At 35.7% G+C, this 10,548-nt stretch overlaps 1 non-coding gene across 1 annotated transcript; it reads left to right on the top strand.

Annotated features, from left to right (window-relative positions):
* The first annotated feature begins 337 nt into the window (after positions 1 to 337).
* Positions 338 to 445, top strand: LOC112713354 (small nucleolar RNA R71). The gene has a single exon (XR_003158328.1). It is a non-coding gene; the product is annotated as a small nucleolar RNA R71 (small nucleolar RNA).
* The last annotated feature ends 10,103 nt before the right edge of the window (positions 446 to 10,548 follow it).

Here is a 10,548-nt window from a genome sequence, read left to right as displayed (position 1 = left end):
CTTCAGATGAAGCTTCCTTAGTACTACCTGGTGCATTTTGCATTCCAGACAGACTTTGAGAAATCACATTGACTTGCTGAGTCAATATTTTGTTCTGAGCCAATATGGCATTTAGAGTGTCAATCTCAAGAACTCCTTTCTTCTGATTTGTCCCATTGTTCACAGGTTTCCTTTCAGACGTGTACATGGATTGGTTATTTGCAACCATTTCAATTAGTTCTTGAGCTTCTGTAGGCGTCTTCTTCAGATGAAGAGATCCTCCAGCAGAGCTATCAAAAGACATCTTGGATAGTTCAGAGAGACCATCATAGAAAATACCTATGATGCTCCATTCAGAAAGCATATCAGAGGGACACTTTCTGATTAATTGTTTGTATCTTTCCCAAGCTTCATAGAGGGATTCTCCTTCCTTCTGTCTGAAGGTTTGGACTTCCACTCTAAGCTTACTCAATTTTTGAGGTGGAAAGAACTTTGCCAAGAAGGCATTGACTAGCTTTTCCCAAGAGTTTAGGCTTTCTTTAGGTTGTGAGTCCAACCATATTCTAGCTCTGTCTCTTACAGCAAAAGGGAATAGCATAAGTCTATATACCTCAGGGTCAACCCCATTAGTCTTGACAGTGTCACAGATTTGCAAGAATTCAGCTAAAAACTGATGAGGATCTTCCAATGGAAGTCCATGGAACTTGCAATTATGTTGCATTAGAGAAACTAATTGAGGCTTAAGCTCAAAGTTGTTTGCTCCAATGGCAGGGATAGAGATACTTCTTCCATAGAAGTCGGGAGTAGGTGCAGTAAAGTCACCCAGCACCTTCCTTGCATTGTTGGCATTGTTGTTGTTTTCGGCTGCCATGTTTTCTTCTTCTTTGAAGATTTCTGTTAGGTCCTCTACAGAGAGTTGTGCCTTAGCTTCTCTTAGCTTTCACTTCAAGGTCCTTTCAGGTTTAGGGTCAGCCTCAATAAGAATGCTTTTGTCTTTGCTTCTGCTCATATGAAAGAGAAGAAACAAGAAAATATGGAATCCTCTACGTCACAGTATAGAGATTCCTTGAGGTGTCAGAGGAAAAGAAAAATAGAAGGCAGAAGTAGAAGAATTCAAACTTATCAAGAAAGATGGAGTTCGAATTGTGCATTAAGGAATAGTGTTAGTCCATAAATAGAAGGATGTGAGAAGAGGGGAAGAAATTTTTCGAAAATTAAGTAAAAGATTTTAAAAACATTTTGAAAAATACTAATTGATTTTCAAAAATAAGAGTGGAAAAGAAATTAAGTGATTTTTGAAAAAGATTTTGAAATTAGAAAATAAAAAAGATATCATTGAAAACTATTTTGAAAAAGATGTGATTAAAAAGATATGATTTGAAAAACATTTTAAAAAGATTTGATTTTAAAAATTAATGACTTGGCTAACAAGGAAAGATATGATTCAAACATTAAACGTTTCTCAACAGAAAAGGCAACATACTTGAAATGTTGAATCAAATCATTAATTGATAGCAAGCATCTTTGAAAATGGAAAGAAATTGATTTTGAAAAAGATTTGATTGAAAAGATTTGATTTGAAAAAGATTTGATTTTGAAAAGATTTTGAAAAAAAAAAATTTGATTTGAAAAACAAAATCTTCCCTCTTGTGCCATCCTGGCGTTAAACGCCCAGAATGGTGCACATTCTGGCGTTTAACGCCCAAACTACTACCCTTTTGGGGTTAAACGCCCAGCCAGGCACCCTGGCTGGCGTTTAAACGCCAGTTTTCCCTTCTTCACTGGGCGTTTTGAACGCCCAGCTTTTTCTGTATAATTCCTCTACAATATGTTCTGAATCTTCAATTCTCTGTATTATTGACTTGAAAAGACACAAATTAAAAATTTTTAGATTTTTTAATAATCAACATGTAACTAAAATCAAATAACAATGCATGCAAGACACCAAACTTAGCAGCTTGTATACCATTGACACAACAAAATGAGAATGCATATGAGAAACACAAAACACTCAAGTAAAGAGAATCTAAAGATCAGAGTAATGAAATCATCAAGAACATCTTGAAAATCACTTAAGACACATGAATGAATGCAAGAAGAATAGAAACATGCAATTGACACCAAACTTAACATGAGACACTAGACTCAACAAGAAACATAAAATATTTTTGGTTTTTATGATTTTGTAATAAATTTTTTTTTGTGGTTTTTTCGAAAATTAAGTGGAAAAGAAAATAAAGATATCAAAATTCTTGATGAGAATTCCAGGAATCATGCAATGTTAGTCTAAGACATTGGTCCAGGAATTAGACATGGCTTCATAGCCAGCCAAGCTTTCAAAGAAAGCTCCGGTCCAAAACACTAGACATGGCCAATGGCCAGCCAAGCCTTAGCAGATCACTGCTCCAACAGCAAGATTGATAGAAATCAACAAGCTCTTGTGATGATAAGTTGAAACCTCGGTCCAATAAAATTAGACATGGCTTCACAGCCAGCCAGACTTCAACAAATCATCATGAAACTCTAGAATTCATTCTTAAGAATTCTGAAAAATACCTAATCTAAGCAACAAGACGAACCGTCAGTTGTCCAAACTCAACAATCCCCGGCAACGGCGCCAAAAACTTGGTGCACGAAATTGTGATCAATACTTTTCACAACTCAAATAATCCCCGGTAATGAATCCAAAAACTTGGTGCTCAATACCATGGCATAAACACAACTTCGCACAACTAACCAGCAAGTGTACTGGGTCGTCCAAGTAATAAACCTTACGCGAGTAAGGGTCGATCCCACAAAGATTGTTGGTATGAAGCAAGATATGGTCACCTTGTAAATCTTAGTCAGGAAAACTCAAATGGTTATGAATGATGAATAAAACATAAAGATAAAGATAGAGATACTTATGCAATTCATTGGTGGGAATTTCAGATAAGCGTATGGAGATGCTGTGTTCCTTCCGTCTCTTTGCTTTCCTGCTGTCTTCATCCAATCCTTCTTACTCCTTTCCATGGCAAGCTGTATGTAGGGTTTCACCGTTGTCAGTGGCTACCTCCCATCCTCTCAGTGAAAATGTTCAACGCACCCTGTCACGGCACGGCTAATAATCTGTCGGTTCTCAATCAGGTTGGAATAGAATCCAGTGATTCTTTTGCGTCTGTCACTAACGCCCAACCTTCAGGAGTTTGAAGCTCGTCACAGTCATTCAATCATTGAATCCTACTCAGAATACCACAGATAAGGTTTAAACCTTCCGGATTCTCTTGAATGCCGCCATCAGTTCTAGCTTATACCACGAAGATTCTGGTTAAAGAATCCAAGAGATATCCACCCAATCTAAGGTAGAACGGAGGTGGTTGTCAGGCACACGTTCATAGGTGAGAATGATGATGAGTGTCACGGATCATCACATTCATCAAGTTGAAGAATAATTGATATCTTAGAACAAGAACAAGTGGAATTGAATAGAAGAACAATAGTAATTGCATTAATACTCGAGGTACAGCAGAGCTCCACACCTTAATCTATGGTGTGTAGAAACTCCACCGTTGAAAATACATAAGAACAAGGTCTAGGCATGGCCGAATGGCCAGCCTCCCAATGATCTAAGATAGCATAAGAATAAAGATAGCTACCAAGATACTAGATACAATAGTAAAAGGTCCTACTTATAGAGAACTAGTAGCCTAGGGTTTACAGAGATGAGTAAATGACATAAAAATCCACTTCCGGGTCCACTTGGTGTGTGCTTGGGCTGAGCATTGAAGCATTTTCGTGTAGAGACTCTTCTTGGAGTTAAACGCCAGCTTTTATGCCAGTTTGGGCGTTTAACTCCCATCCTTGTGCCAGTTCCGGCGTTTAACGCTGGGAATTCTGATGGTGACTTTGAACGCCGGTTTGGGCCATCAAATCTTGGGCAAAGTATGGACTATCATATATTGCTGAAAAGCCCAGGATGTCTACTTTCCAACGCTGTTAAGAGCGCGCCAATTGGGCTTCTGTAGCTCCAGAAAATCCACTTCGAGTACAGGGAGGTCAGAATCCAATAGCATCTGCAGTCCTTTTTAGTCTCTGAATCAGATTTTTGCTCAGGTCCCTCAATTTCAGCCAGAAAATACCTGAAATCACAGAAAAACACACAAACTCATAGTAAAGTCCAGAAAAGTAAATTTTAACTAAAAACTAATAAAAATATACTAAAAACTAACTAGATCATACTAAAAACATACTAAAAACAATGCCAAAAAGCGTACAAATTATCCGTTCATCAGTGTGTTACACAGGAGTCCTACACGCAGAGACTGCAGGCCGCAACTCAGCAATCTTAACAAGGTGGGGAGGACACTAGTGGCTCTGCTACTTCAGTCATCGATCCCAATGCGGTTCGGCGTGAGACTGCCTCAGTGCCGTACAAGAACTATGTATACGGGCTAGGGTTGTTCTTCACCAGCAATCTCTGCACCTCCACTTCCGCCCCTGCCACCAGTCGACCTGTTGATCCCGAAGAAGGCATTGATTTGCGGATGCAAGTGCAAGAGCTCACCCAGAGCCTTCATGAACAAGCTCAGAAGTTAAACGAGACTCGAAAGAGGTATTAAGAGATCCTCACACATGTGACAGACATGGATGAGCTCAAGCTGAAGTGGAGGGAGCAGCTGAAGCAGCGTCAACGGATGGTGCAGCAAATGGTGGTGTACTAGGCTCATGCGTGCATTAGTGGCAGCGACATTGCTGGTGGGACACATACATTACCGCCTTCTCTGCTGCCTCAGCAGAGCCACGGAAATGACGACGACGATGATGACTACCAGGATCATTGGTGATTAGAGCTTTGTTTTACTGTTTCATTGTATTTGATTTATTTGACTTTTAATTTATTTGAACATTGATATTTGATGTTTAATAATTGGTTTCTATTATTTATAATATAACCACTAATTGTGTGAAAAAAGTTTAAATAAAAATTAAAAATAAAAAAGGGAAAAATTTTAAAAAATTGCATCACAATATTTCTTAAAAAAATTGACATTACCATCGGATATACCGAGGGAATAATCCGACGTTAATAGTGTGGGAAAATAGTATAGTGTGGCGCCAATTTTACCACGGAAAAAATCTTCAGTAATCAAATAATTTTTCAAGCAGGTAATCTATTGCAGAATCCGATAGTAATTACCGTCAAATGAAGGAATACAACAGTAACTAGTTACCGACAGGTCTATACCATCAAATTTTATTTGTTTTTCTAGTGGTAATTTTGATGATACTCAACGTTTTTCTTATAGTATTCTCTCTCAACCATAGAACCTTCTCTCTAGGCTTTTTCCCTCTTTAGAGCTCCGGTCAACGTTCCATCACTACCATTGTGTTCATGGTAAGTTTTTCTTCAATTTAATCGATTTTAGGTTTTTGTGATTAGTTAAGATTTTTTTATCTTTTTGTGTGTCTCCATTTTTTAACACGCTGAGCTTTGTCTCTAACTCATCTTTGATTTTTTTGAAGATTTCTGGCAGTCTTCGGAGATTATAGCTACTGCTAAATCAAGAATTATTCGTTGAAATTGTTATTTTTGGATAACTGCAAGATAAATTTTTCTATAAATTGATATTTATTTATCTGATGATCTTTTTTATTATTAAACTTTATTGAAATTAAAAATTATAAATTAATATAAGTGAGAATCATTTTTAAATTCAAAAAATGTTTATTTTAACAATTATTGCATGTTTAGGATAAAACTTGAATAAAGGTGGCAATGGGTAGGGTAGGGTTTGAATCCAACCCTAACCCTATCCGCACTCAACCTGCGGGTAGAGTAAAAAAGAAACACCATCATTATGTAATCTAAAAAACGTACAAATAAAAAAAATCAATTCAAACATTCAAACAACACAAATTATCCTACAAATAACACAATTATCTCATACACAACATAACAATCAAATATTTAATTACACGTAAAAGTCTATGCCTAATTAAATAACACAAACATAAATAAAATTATTTAATTCTATGTTTCCATGAGCATTCCATTTGTTACAACAACACCATCAGTAGTCTATGACTTTAGATACAGCATCATCATCATCGTCATTTGCAGTTTGATAAATAGGTTTTTCACATAAAAATCAAAGAGAATAAATTTATTTATTAATAAATCTATATATAAATTTAACATAACCATAAACAAATAGAAATGTTAAATCATAAATAACCTCTTTGATGATATGCTGTCCACAACCAGTTTTGATTACACATAAGAGCTTCCACAATATCTTCATGAAGACTACCACGATAAGAAGCAATTACTCGACCACTTGTGCTAAAAGAAGACTCAGAAGCAACAGTAGACACAAGAATAACAAATATATCTATCACAATTCTTTGAAGGGTTAGAAATCTAGCCCCATTCACTTTTCACCATACTAAAATATCAAAGTCGGCACTCAAAGGATGAACATCTTCCTCTATGTAATGATCTAATTCAGTCTTCATAAATGAACTCTTTTTCCTCTTCTTTTGTCTGATTTGTTAAGTAGCATCATCATCTTGCTCTGCATTCATCTATAGCTCTTATGTAGAATCCTCAAATGCATTACTTGAATTAGACAGATTCTATTGGTACTCATGAAGTAAGTTATAGCATATCTATTTGATCCTCTCAATTTTACTTGAGCACTCATCTTCATTTTGACATAACATTGAAAATTTATACTCAAGCCTAAGAAGCTTATACCTAGGGTCTAAAATGACAGCAACACCCATCATGCCATGAATTTCTTCCCAATACGCATTAAATTTTACCTTCATACCACATGCCATATTACTAATCAGTGAATTTGGAGAAGCAGACTATTTTTTCAAAGCAACATTTATATCACATACTTTGTTAAAATAAATGTTGGCTGTTCAAACCTGAGTATTAGAAAATAATTGTGTCACATCATAACAATTTTAATTTACCACAAATTTCTTTAGCAAGGTTCCACTCTTTATTGATTGGCAAACTTTTGTAATTAGGATCTTTCTGTCTTAATCAAGGAAACACATTTCAATACAACCATGTAGTCTCTAACATTACATAAGTGGAGTTCTATCTAGTTGAAAAATCAAGAGCTAATTTTTTTGTAAATTGAACATTTGACTTACTACACCAATTCACAAAGGTATCATGTCTTTTAGGGGTTGAAGTCCAATACAGCACACTAGCATGAATTTTTTCCACATTTTTCTTAACCAAATTTAAATCATCTTTCACAATTAGGTTCAAGATATGAGCACAATAATGCATATGCAACATAGAACTCCCTAACAACAAATATTTTTTGAATCTAAATGCCCCAATAACTCATCAACCATAACATCATTAGTAGAACAATTATCCAATGTAATAGTTGACAATTTTCTATCTAGATTCCACTCTAACAAAACTTTTATTAATGCATTAGAGAGCATTTCACTCATATGAGGAGCGGGAACATAAGTAAAACTGAAAATTGTTCAAAAAAATATTTTAATTATTGTCTAAAAGAAAAATTAATTTCAAGTAAAAAAATATTAAAAGTCAAATCAATTACTAGAAGTATAATTTAAAAGATTACCTTAATACGTGCATTTGCAAAATTTATGAACTATCAATATAGTGTGTCGTGACAACTATATCTCCTTTTTCTTGGTTGGAAGTCCAGATGTCCATTGTAACTACTACTCATCTATCATTTCCATCCATTAACTTAGTCATGTTAAGCATTTCCAATTCTTACATTTAAAAGATGTCCTTCTTGATTATGTTTCGACTAGGCACCTTAAAGGTTGGTTGCATTGATGTATATACTTCCTTCATTCTAACATGTTTCACAAAAGATAAAGGATACTCATGCATACAAATGGCCTTGGCAATACACCTTCTTGTATAAGATGGATCAAATACAAAAGTATCTGTACCACTACTTGCATGTTTAGACAATGAATCAATAATTGTAGAATGTCTAGAGTTTGCTAATTTGATCCTTTTACAATAGTAGAGTACATAATTCTTTAAATTTGTAGTCCCATTTCTTGTATTGGCTCCAAGAACATATTTGCAATGGTTGCATTTTGCCTTCCACTCTTTGCCCTCTTGAAATCAACTAAAGTATTGTCAATAAACACTATTCAAGCTCAATTTGAGGGGCTTAGTCGTTGAGGGAGTGAGGACTGTGAAATAAGGTTTGTAATTTGAATGGATTAAGGCCAAATAGGTTATTAAAGTTATATTTATATCTCATTAAATGAGAAATGAGTTTTATCGAAATAAAAGTGTTAATTTTACAAATTTATAATCTTGGTTCAGTGGCTAAGAACTTTTTGCATATGCTGATGATTCTTGGTTCAACTTCCATATATAACATTTTTAAACATATAAGACATAGATATGGGTGTAGGGGTAGGGCTAGTAGGGTTGAGGCTCAACCTGCACCCTACCCGCTCCGCAGGCATACCTGCTCTGCGTCCAACCCTACCTGCAATAGATCAGGTTGGCAACCCTACCCGACTGGGTCGGGTCATGTTGGGTACCCACAAATAAGGTCTATGCTACTAGGCCTATACTTGAACTCTTAGGATAGAGTTATAAGATCGGAGAGGCAAAATAATTATGTGTGGGGTGTAACACCCTACTACACAGTATTTTATGCTTAAGTCATAGAACAGAGGTAGTGTGGTATTACAAACCTCTAAACAATGAAGATATACATATAATACTGAAAGAAATAAGATACTAGGAGCCTTGAAACAAAACGGGTAACAAAAATCGCAAAATAAAAAATGCAACGCTCTAGGAATATCATTACTTGCGTGCTAAGAAACCTAATATGAACATGATAAAGATAAGCAGAAGAATAAATAAAAGCCAAAGAAACATCATAACTAGCCCCTGACTCAGCCTGCGAAGCTAAGGCTGGCCAGAGGATATATATATATACATATAAACATTCAAAAGTATCTCCAAAACACACCAAAATACTAAGGTAAACTCCTATCTCTCCTTCAACCTCTAAGAGGAGCCGCATACACAAGTTACTTGGAGAGTAAGCTAAATAAATATATACATATATACAAACAGAAAACCAAAATACACCCAATGACTACTTCGCTTTCCAGGATCCAAACGCCTAACGAGGAGCCTCTCGACCTGCATCTGAAAACAACAATACAACATGAAATGAGAACCAGAGGTTCTCAGTATGGTAAAAGTGCCACGCGTATAATAAATACGGTCCTGAGAATGCCATAGGCAATCCTAGGACTCCAATATTCAATTATCCAACTTAATTCCTAAACAGAAGCCATAAATAGGGGTAAGTATTCTAAGTCTACCTAACTTACTCAAGTTCAACCTTCACCTCACACCAAACCATTTCTCCGTTTCCTCCATCCCTCCATCATTCATAATGCAACAGAAACAAGCAACCAAACAAGTTCACGCACAAGTAATGAGCAGATAGTACAAATAGCAAGTATAACAGATAGCAGGTGATATATATTAATTAGCCATGCCCAGGAAAATGCATAGCAATCAAAACAAACAAATGCATATGATGCATGCCTATCCTATGGCTGATGGGGCCCATCTGTCGGTTATCCAGCCAACCCGACAAGTCCGAAAACCTTAGACTGTCCTCCGTTGTGCATCCCCAAGAGTCTATGCATGGAGTTCACATTCAATCATCATATAATCACTCAATGGGGGCTATCCATACCCGGAAATTTATACGTGCCCGGTCACCCTTACGACGTAGGGTCAACAGAGTATCGAGTTTCAACCTGGAACACGTGGTGGCGAGCCACGGTTCTTACCCAGGGAACTCATATCTCTGATATCATTGAAGAACTGAAGATTGATGGTTTAAAAGTTATAATAAACTTTCGTTGTAAGTATAGTTACTAAACCAAGCAATCAACCTTTCTTACAAACGTTTTGGTTGTCATAAGTAACAAACCCTTTTGAAATTGATAACCGAGTATTCAAACCCCAGGTAATCTTCTCAAGGAATTGCAGGGAGGTATATTCTTATTATTGGTTATGGAGATTGTAAATTTGGGGTTTCAAGAATGATGAACAAGTAAATTAATGGTGAGTAAATTAAATGGCATATAAATAAAAAAATAAATAACTGTAAAGCAAACTTTTGGCAATGTATGAGAAATTAGAAGTCCTATCCCAGTTATCCTATATCAATTGTGATGAGAATTGAATTTTTCTCCCACTATGTTAACCTCTAACTATGAAGGTAAGTTAAGTGGATGAATTAATTCGAATCCTCAAATTCTAGTCTTTTCTTGGAAAAAGTTAGAATTATTGGATCTCGAATTAATCCTTGAAGAATTCCAATTTTTAGTCAACAATGAGTTTGACAACTCAAGAGTTACCAATTAATCAACCAAAGCCAAAAGGGAATAAAATCTACTTGAATAAAAATAAATTGGATAAAGCCAAAGCATCCATAACATATAAATCTGAAATACCTCAAATTATATTAAATAAAAATGTCAATTCTAACATGGACAATATCATCAGCCAATTGGGCA

This window comes from Arachis hypogaea, chromosome 9 (genome assembly GCF_003086295.3).
Source record: "Arachis hypogaea cultivar Tifrunner chromosome 9, arahy.Tifrunner.gnm2.J5K5, whole genome shotgun sequence".
Taxonomy (NCBI): domain Eukaryota; kingdom Viridiplantae; phylum Streptophyta; class Magnoliopsida; order Fabales; family Fabaceae; genus Arachis; species Arachis hypogaea.
This window is presented reverse-complemented; position numbering and strand designations above follow the sequence as displayed.